Here is a 17,808-nt window from a genome sequence, read left to right as displayed (position 1 = left end):
GTTCATGATACTAGCTCATTTGAAGAAAATAGATGCTCCCACCTGATCAACATCCATTACGCTAAGTGTTTCTCCAGAAAGTGTAAGTTTTTTTCATCGTTTCATATCTTTTACAATAATCATGATGCCATTTTGTCATTTAATCGATGCTCTTCACATAAAAGGTAAGCACAAGTGGTGAACAATGCCAGTATTTGATAAACTTCTAGCTTAATTTTTTGTCACTTTCAGTATTGTAAAATGTACCCTTTGACAAAAGAGAAGTGAAAGAAATACATGTGAAATATGCTTGGTGCATTGTAGATGCTACATGTGGGAAAATAAACCCATATGGAAACATTTTGGCATCAGTGGGTTCTCAACACAGCAAACTAGTAAATCCCTTGTTTATATGAAAATCTTTTTCATCCAAAATGCCTTATTATGCTGTTTACCAGATCACATTTACATATTTTATATCATTGTTATGCCAGTTTCATGAGTGAATCACTATCGATTTGAAGCAGTATCAGATAAAGACCAGGTTGTGTCGTACCTCAGAATGACTGTAAGTTCCCTTTATTTTATGAAAGGTTGATTTAACATTAGATCAAGCTTCTCCTGAGATCTTTTTTATGAAATTGAAGTTCTACTGAAATACCATGTTTTGAGATAACCACATGCCTTAGAAGTCATGGATTATGTATATCATGTGAGATATTAAACCTGTCAAGATGTTGTTTTTAATATGTCTTTTAGTTAAGACTGTGTCTTTATATGAATTATTCCTAGCATAGTCTCTCACACACTGGTTCAAGCAATCATCCACTACATCCATCATTTCTGTTGCTGTCTTACCATATGTCTCAGTGGGGGGTGAGGGAGAAGTTTCCAGTTAATCATTTTTTTGCATTTGGTATGCAAATCACTTTAAACTGAATGATGTGGCAATTTCAAACAGCATTGTCCTATGAAAGACTGAAGTTTCAGCACTAAGTTGTTTGATAGGCTTGATTTTATATATATATATATATATATCTTTTTTTTTGGTTGTATCTTAACAAAATTTTAAAGCTAGGAAAAAAAAATCCTCATGATAATCTCCAGCCTATTCCCTCCTCAGAGATATGTTAGCAAAAATTGGTTTTATATTATCTTAGCAAGAGGCTTCTGCTTGTAATATTTCAAACCTTCATCTGCCCTTGGCTCCCATGACATTCATCTATTTGACAAAATGGAAAAAAAAGTACCAGCCAACTAGTGAATGCTCCTTTAAGTAAATTTGTTAGCAAGGCATAATGGGTACTGTGCTCACTGAGGCGAGATTGGCAATGGCATCATCTAAGGTCTTGTGACTCCTACGGGCAGTGGGTAACATAGTGTATCAAGACTCAAGACAGAACATTTGAACAATAGAGCTTTTGCTTTTAAGAACAATCTGTTTTCATCAGCTGTGAATTAATCCCCAGAACTGTGGCGTTGCGTAGGTTGCTCTTGGCTCTCTGAAGATGGGTATAATGAGATAAACAATGGTTTGTTAAATTCTGAATTCATTTTCTAACCTCATGAAAAGCTCTGCATACTGCTTTTCACAATATTGGGAATTGTCCAGCTGTACATGCACATCAGTAAAGCACAGGAGGCTCAAATTTAAGAATCAGAGCAGAACCCAAATAAAAACTTTGCACAAAACTAGTAAGGCACTGAGACCTGAATTTCTCAGCTGCATTTGCCAGGGTGTTTGTGCAATTAGGCTTCAGCTAGATACAGACCAAGACAGAAATGGGAAGGAAGGATTTTACGTATTATTATCCTTCTGAGTTTTTTCTGAGAAGGTCCGTATTTTGTATAAACTACTGGGTAATCTCTCAGGCTGAATACACTTTCTTCCTCTGTAGAGAGTAGCAAAGATCCATGGAAGATCTCGCCACTGATAAAAACAACTGCTTTTGAATTTTTGCTTTCTGTGCAATTAAGATCTATTTTATAAGCAGCTTTTTGTTTTGTGGGATTATCGGGTCAGTTTGGAACCTAGCTCATGCAATTGATACAGCAACTTTCTGAGAACATTTCCATCTTTCCATTCAGCAAGAAAAGCTTCATACTTCTGATAAGGGCTCCTCCTACACAGATGGATTACAGACAATCCAATTAAACAAAAAGTGAAAACAAATAATGTAAGTCTAGATTCTTTTTTATTATTTTGTCCAATAATTTTTTCATATAAAAGCATGTAGGTAGGTGCAGGAACAGGGATGGTATGCACATGTCCTTCTGCCAGGGGAAGGCACAAAGTACTAGATTATACACTATGTATGACTATATTTCCTCTTGGTCATCCTTTGATCTATTGAATTTTTTAAGGAGTTTTTGCACAGTGGAACAGCTCCATTTGTAGTGAGAATAGATGCTCTCTGCCTCCTCTTACTCCACTCTGTCTCCTGTTGCCTATATCATAATGTCTGGGCCTCTCTTCTGTGAGAAAAACAGCAGATTTGGGGTTGAATCATCTCCAGAAGGGCAGGAAACTGACGTGAAGTCTCTAAGATTCTGAACAAGTGATCCAGTTTTCACTGTAAAGTAAAATGAAGTATACTATCAGAATGGAGTTTAAGTCTGTCCCTGAGTAAATCAGGGCTGAGTAAAGAACTTCAAAATTAAGGTTTTCAATATATATGCACCTTAACTGGGACTATATTCCATCTTTGACACCTATGTCTTTTTTGGATGAGTCCCTTACACTGTGTCCTGGAAACCACCCTAGTAGAAGAGGTATGTAGAAGTAGTAGAAGGAATGTAGCTTCCTCGCTATCAGCAGAGAATTGGCTGTTTCTCAAGCTGCCTGGATATTACAGGTAAACAAATTTCTTTGCTAAAAGTACTTCTGTTATTCAGAAACAGTAGGTCTTGCGGTTTTGTGCCAGGGCAGGCAATTTTATTCAGCTAAAGTAGTTCTTTGGAGCTAAGTTGTGCCATAGCATCTGGAATTTATTAAGACATTTCCCTTGCACACCAACACTTCAAAGCTGGAGCTGTTTTATCCTAGGTCATGGGTCACATGGAGGTCCAAGCTTCAGAATCTTTCTTCATTAAACTGTTTCCTTCTGTAATGTATTTGGTATATTTGGTTGCTGAATGGGCAGTTGATTCCGTCTATGGATACCTGCTTGGGTCCTCCCATTCCCAAACACCAAACCATTAATATTCCTATTCACTAAGCCACTCATTACTCGTTTAAGTTACCATTTAAAAACCACTGGCCAAAACCACTGTGATTCATGCTGATATTTGAATTGCAAGATATTTGCATTTCAGATGCAAAAAAAAATGTAGCTGGGATCTGTCTGAGGCAGAGGGTATTTTTCCCATGGCAGGGATGTTATATGTAGGATGCAGGAGGAACATCATCTTTGTCCTAGACAAGTTGGAAAAAGATTGTCTTAATTCCCTAGAAAAATGGTTCTAGCTCTATACTGTTAGAGTAGGGACCTAGGATGTGACTCAAAGCTTGCTTCATGTGTTACAAAAGGAACAAGAAAATAGATGTGAATGAAAACGATTGAAGAGTCTTTGGCCACAGAAGCTGAGGAAGGCCTACAGATGACTCCACACAACTCCTAAGCAGGAAGGACATTTCTTTTTTAGCTGAAAAAATGACCACTTTCTGAAAATCCTGTATTTTATTTTCCCTGGGTAACTCAGATATTTTACAATGGCAATAAAGTTTTAATTTAAAGCATCAGTGATACAGTCTTTCAAGAGGTAATGCTTGGTTTAGTCTTTGGCAGTTCTTTGGTCCAAATCTCCTGGTCTTCAGTTTTCATGGGCCATTAATGAAGAGATGAACTGCAGAAGAGAAACTTGAACCATTAAATCCATGCCATTAGTTCTTTTGTCCTGTTTATCATTTGTATCCAGGTAGTAACGGAAATTTTCTGTAAACACCTATTTCTTGCCCCATTTTTCTTTCCTGCTTGGGCAGTTATTATTTTAGTCTGAGCATTGCTTTTGCCTACAAGCTCACCTGCATAGGGAGAAAACTTGATGTGAATACTGATATTTTATTGACTTATTTTATTTCTCAAAAATGCTATGACTTTGTGTAACTGTTGATCTAAAATGTATTGTTTTGCTATCTAAAAAAATATTAATCATAAATTCAAGAAAGATAGGGGAACAGAAATAGCAAAGATGAAGCTGGAACAGAAAATGCATAAAACATTGGAAAGATGTAAATAAATTTGCCAAGCATGCCTGTTAAATCCTAAGAATATCAATGATTTTATAGAAATAATTGCTTAAATGCTAAAGCAAAATGTTTCTGATTGTGACTGCTGTATTTATTGTATGTTTTGATAGCTCCAGATATTCCACAATCTGAAACATCTGAAGTATTGAAGTCATTATCCTTTCAAAGTAAAAAGAAATATCAGGTATGCAAATAGAATTAATGATAAGGATTTTTTCTACAAAAAAGTCACAATAATTTTGAATAAATTTTTTTAAAGAAAGAAAATGAAACTAAATTTTCTGCTTTCATTCTGAAAAAAAAGCCATGAACATTTTTAACATAAATAGCTATTAATTTAGAAACCTGCTCAGTTGAGGAGATATTTTCTTTCACATATTAACCCAGAAAATTCTCAACCATTTCAGTATTTGATATCCTAAATGGCAATAAATTTTGGGCAGTGGCAATTTCTCTATGATAGCCATTCTGCTTTGTATAATGCTGTGTCTTTTTCTTATGTTCATTACTTTAGAATTTCAATCTTATTTAACTACACTAAGGAGAAAGGAAAATTACCTTCCAGCTAGGTGAAATCAAAGCTTCAAAAAGCCTACTCTACTTTGGATGCCCAGTTTGAATACTTCCAAGCTAAGTACAGGAAATAAAGAGGCATCTGAAATTAATGGGCCTATGTTAATGACTTACTCAAGGACACTGAGGAGGAAGCTGGAGAAACATAAATGAATTCACTCTGTTCAATACCATTCCCCATCCAAGGCCACCTTCTCTTCATCCAAGGCCAGCTTCCCCTTTTCACCACATTATAGTGGGAGGGTAAATCAAAATCAGCATCTGGCCTTCTTCACAGCAGTGATGGAGGATAATTTAAGCCTGTGGAAGTCAATGGATAAAAACAACTATTATAAGGAGCTGATCAAAGTGTCTCTAAACTTATAAAAACTGCCCAGCACAGGATTTCCTGTCTAATCACATGGAGGTATTACTTGTGTCATAGTATCACTCAGAGGTTATAACCAGGGACATGGTCCTTGTAGCATCGGTCTGAGTAATCACCCAATCCTCTTCCTTGTCTTCTGCCGCAGGAGGACCTGGGCGTCAGACTAGAAGGAACAGAAGGCCTGGAAGAGACAGCACAGCTCACAAAGCCCCTCCTTGACCATTTCCTACAACACTTGCAGCCAGCTACATAGTGAGAGCCACCACTGATCTGCGTAGGACAGTAAAGGGGAAAGGAAGAAAGAGTAGGGACCATCTTTCCTCTAGTACATCTTTGGTATTTGCACAAGGGTGGGCGCTTCATCAGGAAGTCCTGTTACCATGCCAAGCTGAGAGGCACGTTTTGCCACATGAGCCCGGAGGGCCTAGCACTATATTCTAGCATGGATAAATTCGGAAAATCTCCATCAGGAAAAAGTATTTTTCAAATATTAAGAAAGAGAGAAAAAGATTATAAGAATGCTGGAAACACTATACAAACAATATATCTATTCTCTACCTGTGTCACTTGCCGAAGATGTGGATGGATTTTAGCTACAAGGAGTCAGCTAGTCTGACTGGGTATATATTAAAGACTGCACAAATGGGCATAGTCTCTATTCAGATAATACAATCAACCTCTAGTTCCTTTGTACAACTGAATGGCACTAGTGACCCATGTTGTTTCAGTTTGCTGCGTAGCTTACCTGTTTCCATGCTTCATCCAACACTCTTCCTCTGGAGGAAATTGAGCCCACAGTCAGCTTTGGCATATGGATTTTCCTCTTCTTAGGAACTGTTAACATCTCATCAGTCAAGTCAGGATGCCAACTAAAAAGCAATATTCTTTTTCCTGAAGCTAAGGGGAAAAAATAAACCACCAGCAATGAACTTAAAATAGGCATTTTATTCAGTTTATTAAATGCTAGATTTCATTGTAAATAAGCTTATTTTGTATATTGCTTCTTTTCTCTCGTTTCTTTTTTCCCTACAAAGACACAAGTAATTCACATCCTATCTAGTGTAGAACTGATCTGTAAAAAACACTAAGAACATGTTTAATGGAATGGGAAGAAGAGAAACACAAAATAATAATATCTCTCTCTCTCTGTCTGCCTGTCTGTCTCTCTCTTACCTCCGTCTCCCTCGACAGTTTTCAGTGCTGTCTTACAAAAACAAACCTTCGGACCCCGAGCAACAAACAGCCACTCACTTGTTAGTAAGAATCCAAATGGATATTGCAGAGTCTGACTACTTATGCTTTTGAGATGTAGATAGCAAAATTGCTTTTTGAAAAAGTAAAATCCTAAAGCAGTTAAAGCCCAGGGTTCAGTTTTTTTCTTCTTCTTTTGATAAATGCATTTACATTTTAATTTTCACTGTTCTCAATTTTCATCAGTGAAAGGCTGTATTTCTGGATGAAACGCACAATAATAAAATGTTCTCCAGTACATAATTTTCTTGTAATTCACAGAAATGATCTGAGGGCATATAGCTCATGACAATATATATTATAGTGTTCAGTGCAGGGAACTCAATTGTTAGGGCTGCAATTTCAAACATATGTATATTAATGAACTGGCTTTGGCTTCATTAGAAATTCCTATAGAGTTTTTTTGCTGACATAGAATCATCACCACTGTAATCTTACAAATATGCAAAGATTGACAGAACTGTGCATGTTTTTGTATTTATTTAATCAATATATGTGTGAATGCCAATTATCTTGCTGAAATCTATTTAATAGTCTTATTTTTTTAAGGCTGTATGGCATCATAGATTATGAAAGGAACAGAACAATGCAACATGCCATGTCTTACATTATTTGGCAAAACAGCTTTATTTATAAGAGGAACATACTCTAAATACTTCTGTGCTTTTATGGCAATCAGTTCCCTTCCTGTGCTTGAAATCAAATTTTTCTAATGTAAAAAAAAAGTCCAAGCAAACACTGGAAACATTATTGGTCTTTATCCACAGCATGTATATATCTGCCTTGCACTGAAACTTGGGACACATTTTACCTCCATATTTTAATCACTCTGGCTATTAGAACGAATCAAGAAAAAAATTATTGTAATTTGACAAACAGACAGCGGCATCTAAAGTTAACAACTGTTAATGCAGTACGCACTATGAAATGTAAGATTGGTGTGCACAGCTATAAAAAGCATACAGACCCTATTCTCAAAAAAAAAGAGATACATCAATAAATAAGATTAGTTAAGAAACCAGAGTGTAAGGCAAAGTACGTAGGAGGTAAAGAAAAGTCTAGGAGCTCAGAAGCAATGCTGAAAGAAGACCAGAATGGAGAATGCATTCAGCACTCCCCCGAAGAACACAAACAGGCTGCAAGCAATCACGGGCAGTCTTGAGGGAACCGGCGTTTTCATCTCAGCAGTGACCGTTCACCCATCAGGAAGTGTCCCTCTGACCACGCCAAGGAAGCCCAGAGCGCTGTTTGAATGCTGGTTCTTTGGGGAAATTGCACTGCTCTTTTTTGCAGACACTGCAATGAGTTCTTTTTCTGCTTGCGGCTGGCATCTTGCCCTACTCGCATTCCTTTCTCTTTCTCTCCCTAAAGCTTCATTTTCTTCCTGCCTAGGGAGCTCCTCCTTGAGCCTTTTTTATGTCTTCTGATCGGGCTTAGTTTTTTCGGTTTGGTCATCCTTCTCCTCCCCATGCGGCTGTCAGGTTTTTACTCTGTTTTAGTGCCGATGCAGTCTGAGCAGCTCCGCTAGTGCTATTTAAGAAAGGCCTTGCCATAGGCCTGCTCCTCTGGCTTCACTTCCTTCCCCATTCTAGGTCTTACTGACGGGGTTTTTTCTACTTCTTCCAAGGCACAGTTACATCCTGTCTTTCATCATCTGTTAAAATTTTACAATAGGGGCTAAAAGAGTCCAGTCTTAGCAAACAAGTGACTGGAGAGCTAACTAGCTGGAAAAATATCTGAGGACAAACATGAGAAAGAGATAACAAAGTAAAACATAGAACTGGTGCTAATGTTGTGGTTGTAATGAGACATGAACGATATCACATTGGAAATGAAATCAAGACTGGGCTAAGATTCTAAGTAACTGGAAGAGTCAGTAAACTTAAAGAACAAGATTATGTAACACTGTGCTTGCCTGAAGCTGGATTTTCCCCAGACCTGATACAACCGATACAATTTAAAATGTGATTGCATTAACTGCAGTGTAAACTATTTAAAAAAATAAGAAGGAAGCAAATTCAGTTCTACGATGATTATTCTTCATTATATTTGCATAATGATACATAGTATTCTAAACAGAATATATATGTACTTATTAAGAGAGTGATGTTGTCAATATATTTATTCTGAGAAATTCTCTACTGAACTACTGCTGAAATCAGAGTATTCTCGCAGAATTGAATATATCGCACTTGCTCTCTCACAGGATCAAGTCCTCCACATTTTTGGAAACTTAGTTAGGATTGTCATATTCATCCTAAATTTATTTGACCATAATTCATGCTTGGCAATGCAGTGGGTAAGCCAAAAGGGACATACTAGACATAAGAAGAGAGTGCCTCACTACAGGGAACAGTTTATTGCAGTGATTATTTATAAACCCTTTCAGTTCCCCAAGTTGTGCTTTAGCAGTTGATTATAGTTTTTCTCAGCATTTCATAAGCTGTTCACAACGTGACAGATTAATCTGGCTGTTAAATTAAGTTTCTGATTAATTTTGTATCAGTTATGACACCAAGAGGAGATATTTGCCCCTAGTCACAATCCACATAAGCAAAGAAACGGAACTTCACTGCTTAACACCTATCCCCAGTAAAAGCTGGCAGCCCAGGCAAGAGTCTCTAGAAGCTAAAACTCCCTTTGATTTTCCGGATGTTTTTTTCCCAAGTTAAGGCTGCAGGACGTGGCTGTGAGTTTGCAAGCGCCAAGTAACTGAACTGAGTTTTACTACCCCATTACTCATGTGTCTCTCTATTTTTTCCCCAAACTCTTTATATAGCTGCCACAGTTACTTTGCACCTTGCAAGAGATGGATGAGCTAAGAAACACCTCTTTAGCAATACCTGTGGCACTTGCCAAGAGCCAAGTCATCTATTTTACGTAGGATATAAGCAGCAGCTCTGTGTGCTGCAGGCCAACTGCAGGCCAGCTGTCCTGCAAATAAATTCTGCTCTTCTCAAGTTGACCCTGTGCGTACATTTAAACACTTCATTCTCCAGGACTCGGTCCTGCACCATGATGCATAGTGTCTACAAGATGAAGCCTACAGCCACAGACAACCATCCCTGCCTCCCCAAAGAGGGTCCAAGCAGATGCCAAAGCCAGAGCTGATGGTGAAGAGGATAGGAAGCTCACCAGATGGCTCCAGGCAAGTTGCTGTTGATATTCCTCATGCAACTTTCACTGTTTTATTTGGTTGCTAATAAGCAAGAACAATTACAATTAATATTTAGCTTGCCCTGTGAGGTAAGGAGGTAAGTACTGGGGACACTAGCAGAGAAGACTTCACAGAAGGATTATTTACCAAAGTCAGAATTAGAATTTGACCATTTCTGCCTCAGACCATTAGATCACTGCTCTGTTTTCTTGCCTGGGTATGACCCTGGGATTACAAGAGCAGAGTTTTCCCAGTTTTCCCTTGCTATCCTTAGCATCTAGTCACAATGGACAGTAAGTCCACTCTTGGATAGAAAGGGCAAGGGAAACAAATAGTAAGCCAAGGCTTGCTGTTACCTGTATATTGCATTCTCCATTACAACTGTTCGGCAGAGATGCTTGTTTCTTAGGAATCAGTTATTTGCACACTGCTTGTCCTAGGTATTGTGCAGCAACTGATTCTTCCTATTCATAGATAGGGCTAATTTACCTTTCTGCAGAAGTAGTTTTCTTGGAAAACAGTGCTTTAGCTGACAAATACAAAAAACATTCTCCCACAGGAAGTACCTTCTTCTGTAGATAGATTTGCCTGACCAACAGAAACTTCTCTGGCCTAAATTCAAAAATGCAGACTTTTTATGTAGGAGTCAAAAAAAAAAAATCTACAGTGCAGGAGGAAAGGGAAATCACTGAATCTTTCCAGGAGTATTTTTCCTTCTTCCAGCACCTATTTTTCCAAAGAGACTAGATCCTACAGGATGACAGTACTTGCTGTGGCTTACGCACATGCTGCTTTATCAGCCCTAGCCCAAAGTGGCATGAGTTAAGGTAGGTTCTGCTGGCCAGCAGTCTGACAAAAGGACAGTGCCCATTACTTAATTTGGGAGATAAAGCATCTTTAAGCACTTGGGAAATCTTAGGGGGTTTTTATATAAAATTGTTTATTAGTGGCCCTGCAATGACGTCCTCCCATGATCAGGTTTTCTGACACGAGACAAAGCAGTGCACAGGAGGCAGCAGGAATAGACTTACATAATGAAAATAGCTGCTATGTCAAAGTGCAGTTCTGCTCCCATTGGAGTCAGCAGGGAAATTATCTGACTGGAAGAAAGTGTGCATGTATGGTACTGAATTAAGCCGGTTCTCTCTTCTGCAGCTCAGTTGCTGCCCCTGTATCACCCCTTCACGTCTGAGTGCAGGCACAGAAGTTTCTCCCTCAGCAGCAGATGGTCTTGCTTTCCCTTTTCCTCACTCCGCAGCCTGTGCAGAGGTATCCCTGCTCAGAGCTATGCTCTGAACGCCTGCCCTTCTCATGCCCTTCTGTAGCCTACAATACTATGCCCTTACTTATCCTAGGTACAAAGTAAGTGAAAAAAATACTTAGAGTGGGCTTTGGTTTTCTTAGCCTGTAGCTTCTGGATTTGGTGGGCTTTTCTCCTTGCAGTTGAGCTGACTTTCACAGCAAATAGCATAGATTAAGTTCTGTGCTCTGAGCAAAGATTTCTCATTTCATACATCATTTATAACTTTCTGCAGTGACTCCACAAAGTCAGTATCTCTCCATAACACAAAGATGAGAAGGATGGAAAATATAGCTGAAAAAGTGACAAACCTGCAAATTGCATTTATGTAGAGTTCTGGTGCCACAAAGCTTCTACTGCAATTTTATGGAAACCCAGCAAGTTCAGTATAAATAAATTTGCAGTTTAGGGAAGTTATGCATTTATGGATTTCAGCATAGTGCCATATTACAGCTTAGCAAAGATACTAAATATCTCTCACACAAAATGGAAATTAAATCTGCTGTTCTATTTTGTTATATCAGGACTTTGCCTCTGGTGTGCTAGGCATAGATTTCACTATTCTTCCCTAACAGAAGTTGCAGTAGTAGTAAAAAATCACATAATCAAAACCTACTTCTGCAAAAGTTGCAAACACTAAGTACATCAGATTGCTTTATAATTGGCAAGTGATGGCTTTTTTGATTTTCTGTATTTCTCTGTGCTATTTTATCAGTCACTCAGTACAGGCAAACATAGAGCTAACTGTGGAAGAACCCCACTCTTTGGTGACATCCTGATTCCTGTGAAGTAAGTGGCAAACCTCAAGCAGATTATATTAGGGCCACAAACTGCTCCTTCGTGCTGAGTATTTGTCTATGGAATGAGAGCCAGTTGCCAAAAATACTGGTCCTGCTCCTGCTTTCACAGCTGGATAATCAGGATTTACTACGACCTAAATTGATGAAGACAGAACAGGGCAAATGAGAGGAGAATAGGGTATATACCATCTGCAGTGAATTTCCAGACACTTACCAATTATGAACTGAAAAAGTGGGAGGTTTTTTACCAGCCTTCAATTTCTAATGGGCAAAGGTTGACACGAAAAAATCTTATTGTGATCGTCTCCCACATTTAATTGTATTTGAATTTGATATGAAATAATATCAGTAGTATACACACAGACACACACGTAAGCACACACACATATAAAACATAAAATTGAATTCAGGTTGATGCTTTTCATTTCAGTACAGCATGTTGCCATCAGATAAAGAAAAAATATATTATTCTCTGTCTAGTTCTTCCAAAGGAAATAATACCAAAGGTTTAAGAACATGCATTGGCTTCCTTCCTGATAGGATTTAAAATGTTCTTTCCCAATGTAAGTGCAAAACCAAACATTAAGGTTGAAAATCAGGCACACTAGTCACGCATATTCAAAACTGATGTGAAAAACCTGGAGCTGCTGAAGCCAGTGGCACAACTCCCATTGACTTCAAGGGGCCAAGATTCCATCCAATGTTCCTGTGAGAACATTAAGTTGGCTACATTCTAGATCTCATTTAATGGACTACAGTAACCTACATGATTTATTAAGATCTACATTCAACAAAGAAATCAATTGAATTGTGGAAAGTATTTAAATTAATGTGTCCATAACAACAGTACTTCTAAATTAATGTACATTCAAAATCTTTTTTTTTTTCTGTACTGTCTGATTTCTTGCTGTCTACAGAAGTATTGCAATAACTAAATTTCCCCACTTTTCCCACAACAGAACAGCATAGCAGGGTTATCATAGGTTTCCTTAAAAACAAACGAAAACACCTTCACTTCAGAAGATACAAAGGCACAAATTGTACAGAGTCATGAGCAAATTATTTTGTCCTTATTTTTCTCAAACCAATATGCTGCTTATTTTGAATTTGATTACAAATCTACTGGCTGCCAGTAAAATCTAGATTCCAGATTTTCTGCTAGCCAAGTGAATTTGTTTGGATAGTAAAGTCAGAATGTCTAATGTCTTAATTGGGTTGCTTTCTGACTTTTTGAATGACAAAAGGAAATGGGCACATTAAAACTGCAATTTTTTAAAGTCCAGTGCAAATATCATGATAAAATATCTGTTTCTTTAGGGAAAACTCCACCTAAGAATGAAACCAATAGGATTTTACTGAAGGTACTTTAAAAATCTATAGTGTTTAACAGAATAATCTACTTTTTGTAAGTTTTTCTGCATCTTAAGTAATTTTGTAAGAGATCTAGAATTGCATATTCTTTCATGGGGCAGTTATACCCCTGATAAGGTTATGATTTTCTAGTCACTTGATAGAGCTTCGGTAAGAACAGACAAATAGATCATCTAACTTGCCTTCCTATGTCGCAAAGCAGCAACATTTACCCTTTGCCTACTAACTCGGACTTGTATAAAGCGCTTCAGCCCTCGAGAGACTAAGGTGCCCTGCCGCGCCGGGCAGGCTGGCGTGCTGCCTCTCTCCTACGACCCTGCAAGAGCCACGAATTACTTGGCAAAGGGTGGCCGGGTGATCGCAGCGTGCTTCACGCTGCAAACGGGTGGGACGCGGTGGCTGCACCAAGATACGACCGCGCCAACGCGGGTCCGTCTCTGGGGGGTCTCATCCGTCCGTGCGCCCAGTGCCGCGCTGCCGGGACACTGCGGGTGCCCTGGGCAGGCAGGGCAGCCCGGCTCGGGCAGGAGGCGGGATGCACGGCAAGGCGGGAGCCGGAGCGGGAGCGCCGCGCCGCTGCTCCATGGGAAGGCCGGGCCGACCGGCCCCGGAACTGGCCGTCAGGCTGAGCCTGGGGATGGAGCACACAGCCAGCCTCCGAGAATGACACTGACTTCTGAGGGCAAATAATTGCCACCCATACACGGTCCCAAATAGACTATTTCTAGTCAAATATGTACCGAAGGGAAGAAATTCTGGCCACTGCAGACAACTGTCAGAAACTGTGAATAATGAGATTTGATTATAGGCATTTCTTAATGTAGAATGGCAGTAGCAATGAATACACTGGGACAATATGGAAGTTTTTGTTCTCTTTACATGGAAGAAAAAGCTAAGAAAAAATGATCACAAACATCCAGCCTAACCCCTCGCACAAGCAAGTTGTATAACTTCTTCTGTGTGCTTGATTAAATATTCTCCTAAAAGATGTGCCTTACTTTTGCCATAAACACATCAAGAGATGCTGAATTTACCACACTCCTTGATAAATTATTCTTTTTCTCCCTGCTAAGAAACTGCATTTTCTTTCAGCATTCATTTTATCTAACTTCAATTTGCAGCCATCTTGTTAGACCTTTCTCAGCAAGATTGAAAAATCCTCAGCAAGACTCTTGCTGAAGAACCACATTGCTTTTTTTGTTATGTGTTAAGCAACCTCACTTCAAGCCATCTCTCAGCTTTCCCTTTGACAAGGAGTTCAATCTGTTCGCAGCTTCTCGCATCACGGCACTTCAGTGTCAGCCACCGGATCGTGTTTGTGGCCTCTGCTTCCTAGCTCTTTCAGTACTGGCTTTTAAACAATATTCTTGTTTTGTCCAGCAGCCTCTCTCTCTCCTTTGTGCACAATCCACGCAAACCAAGGGTCTCCAAAACCCACAGTCAGTACACTTTCCCAAGCAAGCATCTCATGGAAACTCAGCTGTTAACTGCTGAAATATGATCTTCTACTGTGTCTTCCCTGCCACCTGAAATGATATGATAAGAATAGACTTTTATAGCTATTTCAGTACCAATGCCTTTTTTAAAAAACCACTAATGTGTTTTAAATCTCATTGTACGAATACACTGTGTACTCGATCTTCCTTTAGTGTCTTGGGAAATATATACCATCACCACAATCATTCAGTCTCCCATTTCCTTCTCCTTCTCTTTCTGTAACTTTCCCCAACCATGAGAGCTTTCCACCAGGGTGGTAAAGGGGCTGTCCCATCCCCTGCTCACTCACCTTCTCCAATTCCCTAATAGTTTCACCTGGAAGCAAATATTTAATATGATATCTCACTAGGTAATTTTTGTTCTACTGTGATTTTTTTCACAGGGGAAAGAGAACAGAGTTTATTAGTTGGATCCTGTGTTTCTTCTCAATATTACTAGAAGTAGCCAATATTTTACAGATTAAAAGAAATTTATAAACAGCCAATTTCTAAATGAAACAGATGGCTTATTAAAAATGAGCAGTCACTTCTTTGGCACTCAACAACAGTTTTAACTCTTTTTGTATTATAATATTACTGGCTTTGTGTACATCACAAGTAAGAAGAGTGACAATTATCATAGACCCGTCATGTTAGGCAACAAAGAAAAAAAAAACAGTTTTACGTTTTTGTTACAAAGATCCAGTTACCTGCACTTACAGTATGTAACAGAACTAAGTGAAAATTCAAGCTAGTACTAAATTCACAAACAATTGTGGTTTCAGTTATTGCCAAACTGTTTGCAACACTGATCCAGACCTGCAAGGCAGAAAAATCTTAGAAAGGATTTCTGAAGGCCTGCTGAAGCTGTGGTGCCCCTGCTTCTGCTGATACCTCAGGGTTAGATCACTCACCCAGGATGTGGGTCATCTAATTTAGTCTGAGCCATAGAGATCTTTTTTTTTAATTTTGGCTTAGCAAGTGAACCAAAACCTCAGTACTTCAGACAACCCAAATATGTAGCTTAAACAGTCAAGTACAAGACAGTCTTGACTTCATAATTACAAGAAGGAATAAAGACACATTTTCTTTCTATACTGGCCAAAAATCTGGAGCACTTTCTTTCACTTTTCATCAAAACCCTCCATGAAAATCTTTTTTTCCTCTCTTTGTTAAAAACAGACATATATGTGTGTGTATATGTATACATATATATATATATACATACATACAAGAAAGTTGTAGATGTTGCGTTAGTATACAGCTTTAATTTCTAAGAGTTGGGGGATTTATTTCCCCTTTATTTATCACAGCATCTTATCAGAAGAGTGGACGTGGCACACTAGTCTGAGTCAAAAATTCACATGCCCAGTATTCCCTATGAGATGAAAACAAATTAAAAGAAAACAAGCTCGCCTACCACTCAGCCAAAGACTGTGGTTGTTCATCTGAACCAAGCCCCTGAGCTAAATCCTAAAATTTGTGAGATTTCCTTTTCATCAGTGTACAGTATGAAACAAACAGCTCTGAATGTATTTGTTTGAAAACGAGACCTAAAGAACATTAATACATCTGTATTTCAGTTTAATGCATGATATTTCATCATTTGAAATCACTGTTTGGATCTTCTTAGGAGCTATACAGAAAACAAGCATTAATCTCTAAAATTATTCCCAGCAAAAAAAGGTGGTCATTGCAAAAACCACATACATGCCAGCAAACTATCATCTTTACGGCAAAGTATTTTAATGCTAGTTGATTATCTAGTGTGTGCAGCTTCCAGAAACTTTAATCAACAACTTGCCATGGCAGAGGAAAAAGGCATCGCCTTAGTCACAAAAATATTTCCATAAAGGATAGCATGCCCCAAATTCCCAAATTATCCTACACTATACTTTTCTAGGACTACATTGCCGATACTGTCATGAGATACTGATATATTTAAGCTAAGCCTGAGGTTTTCAAAAGACTTTCAAGGAAAGAAACCCCATGACTTTCTACAATTGGGTCTGTGTCTTGATGCTATGAATAATGAATTTGCAGTAATTTCATTTAAAGAGGAGTAGGGGAAAAGGTCACTTCAAACATGGGAAATTAGGCAGTGTGATTCTACAAGAAATAGTGTTGAAAGGACTCATTTCTTCTAAAATAAAATAAAAGAGCAGCTAAAAATATTAATCTTGTTCCATAGATGTTTGATAAAAAAGAACACACAAAAGGAGCACCCAGCTTGTAATAGATACACTGGTGTATCTAATCTATAATTCAATCAGACAAAGAAAACACATATGTGTAGACTGCATTTTTATTAAATTGTTTCCTCTGTAGGATATTATATGTTGGCAAGCACTGCAACTGTTCAGTGCCCCACAAGCCACACCGAAGGAAATAGTGTGCGCTCCCAGTATTAAAGAATTGTGTCAAAAATAGCTGAAGACACCATGGCATTATGTTGCTGTATCCTGCAGACATTACTAGACTAGCATGGGGAAACAGAGTACCAGAAGCTACCCACAGGTCACAGATACGGTGATTTGATTTTTGAAATACCTTTAGCAAGCAGGAGAGCAACTGATGGCAGTTCTAAGATCCACATTTTATCAGATCATCCTCTCAGACTGAGGGTAGTTTTACAGGTTGATTTGTGTCTGCATATCTTTTAGCAGCTGGCCTCTCCTGCGATAAAACGTGGTGCTTACTATCTAGCAGCTACTTTCCACCCTAATAGGTTGTCATTTGTGCTTTCCACATTGAACATGCTGGCTAATAGCTATCCAGGGCTACAGCGATTGATATTTTTACATCCTAAAATATTACCAGTGTAGCAAGCATCTAATTGTTGCACTTGGTATAATGTCAGAAATAACATCCAGTCAGAGCTGAACTACAAAGCAGACAGCGACAAAACCAAGAGGATTGTTTTGTGTGACAGTGGACTTGATTTATTGCCTCAGATTGTAAGTAGTAAAAGACAGCGTCAGTCCTCATTCTCAGGTGACAAAACGTATAAAAAAGTTATAAGGACTCCAACAAATTCCTACATGCCTGATATGGGAGAAGGTAGTAATAGCAGGTGTTACACAGGAATGGGGCAGAAACCCAAGAGACCGAGAATAACTGGCCATTGAAAAGAAGAGGAGCTTCCCAGAAAGCAGCTGAGGGCAACATCCGTTGAGAGCTGTATACACCCAGAACAAATTTTGAAAGTTCCTACCTAGTCCTGAAGCCTTTCAGCTGCTCTCAATAACCTCCCCAAGGCGTGTAGCATTTTGCTTCTAAGCAAAAA

The 17,808-nt window shown here is 38.7% G+C and overlaps 1 long non-coding RNA gene across 2 annotated transcripts in view; it reads right to left on the bottom strand.

Moving 5' to 3' along the window:
* Positions 1–2,157: 2,157 nt before the first annotated feature.
* LOC134139908 (uncharacterized) overlaps positions 2,158–17,808 on the bottom strand; it is a 31,150-nt gene continuing 15,499 nt past the window's right edge. Inside the window, exons 3-5 of one of the 2 annotated variants that reach the window (XR_009958284.1) lie at positions 5,914–6,065; positions 4,916–5,101; positions 2,158–2,552 (exon numbers count right to left, since the gene is read on the bottom strand). This is a non-coding gene — a long non-coding RNA (uncharacterized LOC134139908). Of the gene's footprint in view, positions 2,553–3,656; positions 3,826–4,915; positions 5,102–5,913; positions 6,066–17,808 lie in introns of those variants that run through there. The other variant, XR_009958285.1, reaches the window with a different exon arrangement.

Source organism: Rhea pennata, chromosome 4, assembly GCF_028389875.1.
Source record: "Rhea pennata isolate bPtePen1 chromosome 4, bPtePen1.pri, whole genome shotgun sequence".
NCBI classification, from domain to species: Eukaryota; Metazoa; Chordata; class Aves; order Rheiformes; family Rheidae; genus Rhea; species Rhea pennata.
Note: the sequence above shows the minus strand (reverse complement) of the source record. Positions and strands in the feature narration are given on the sequence as shown.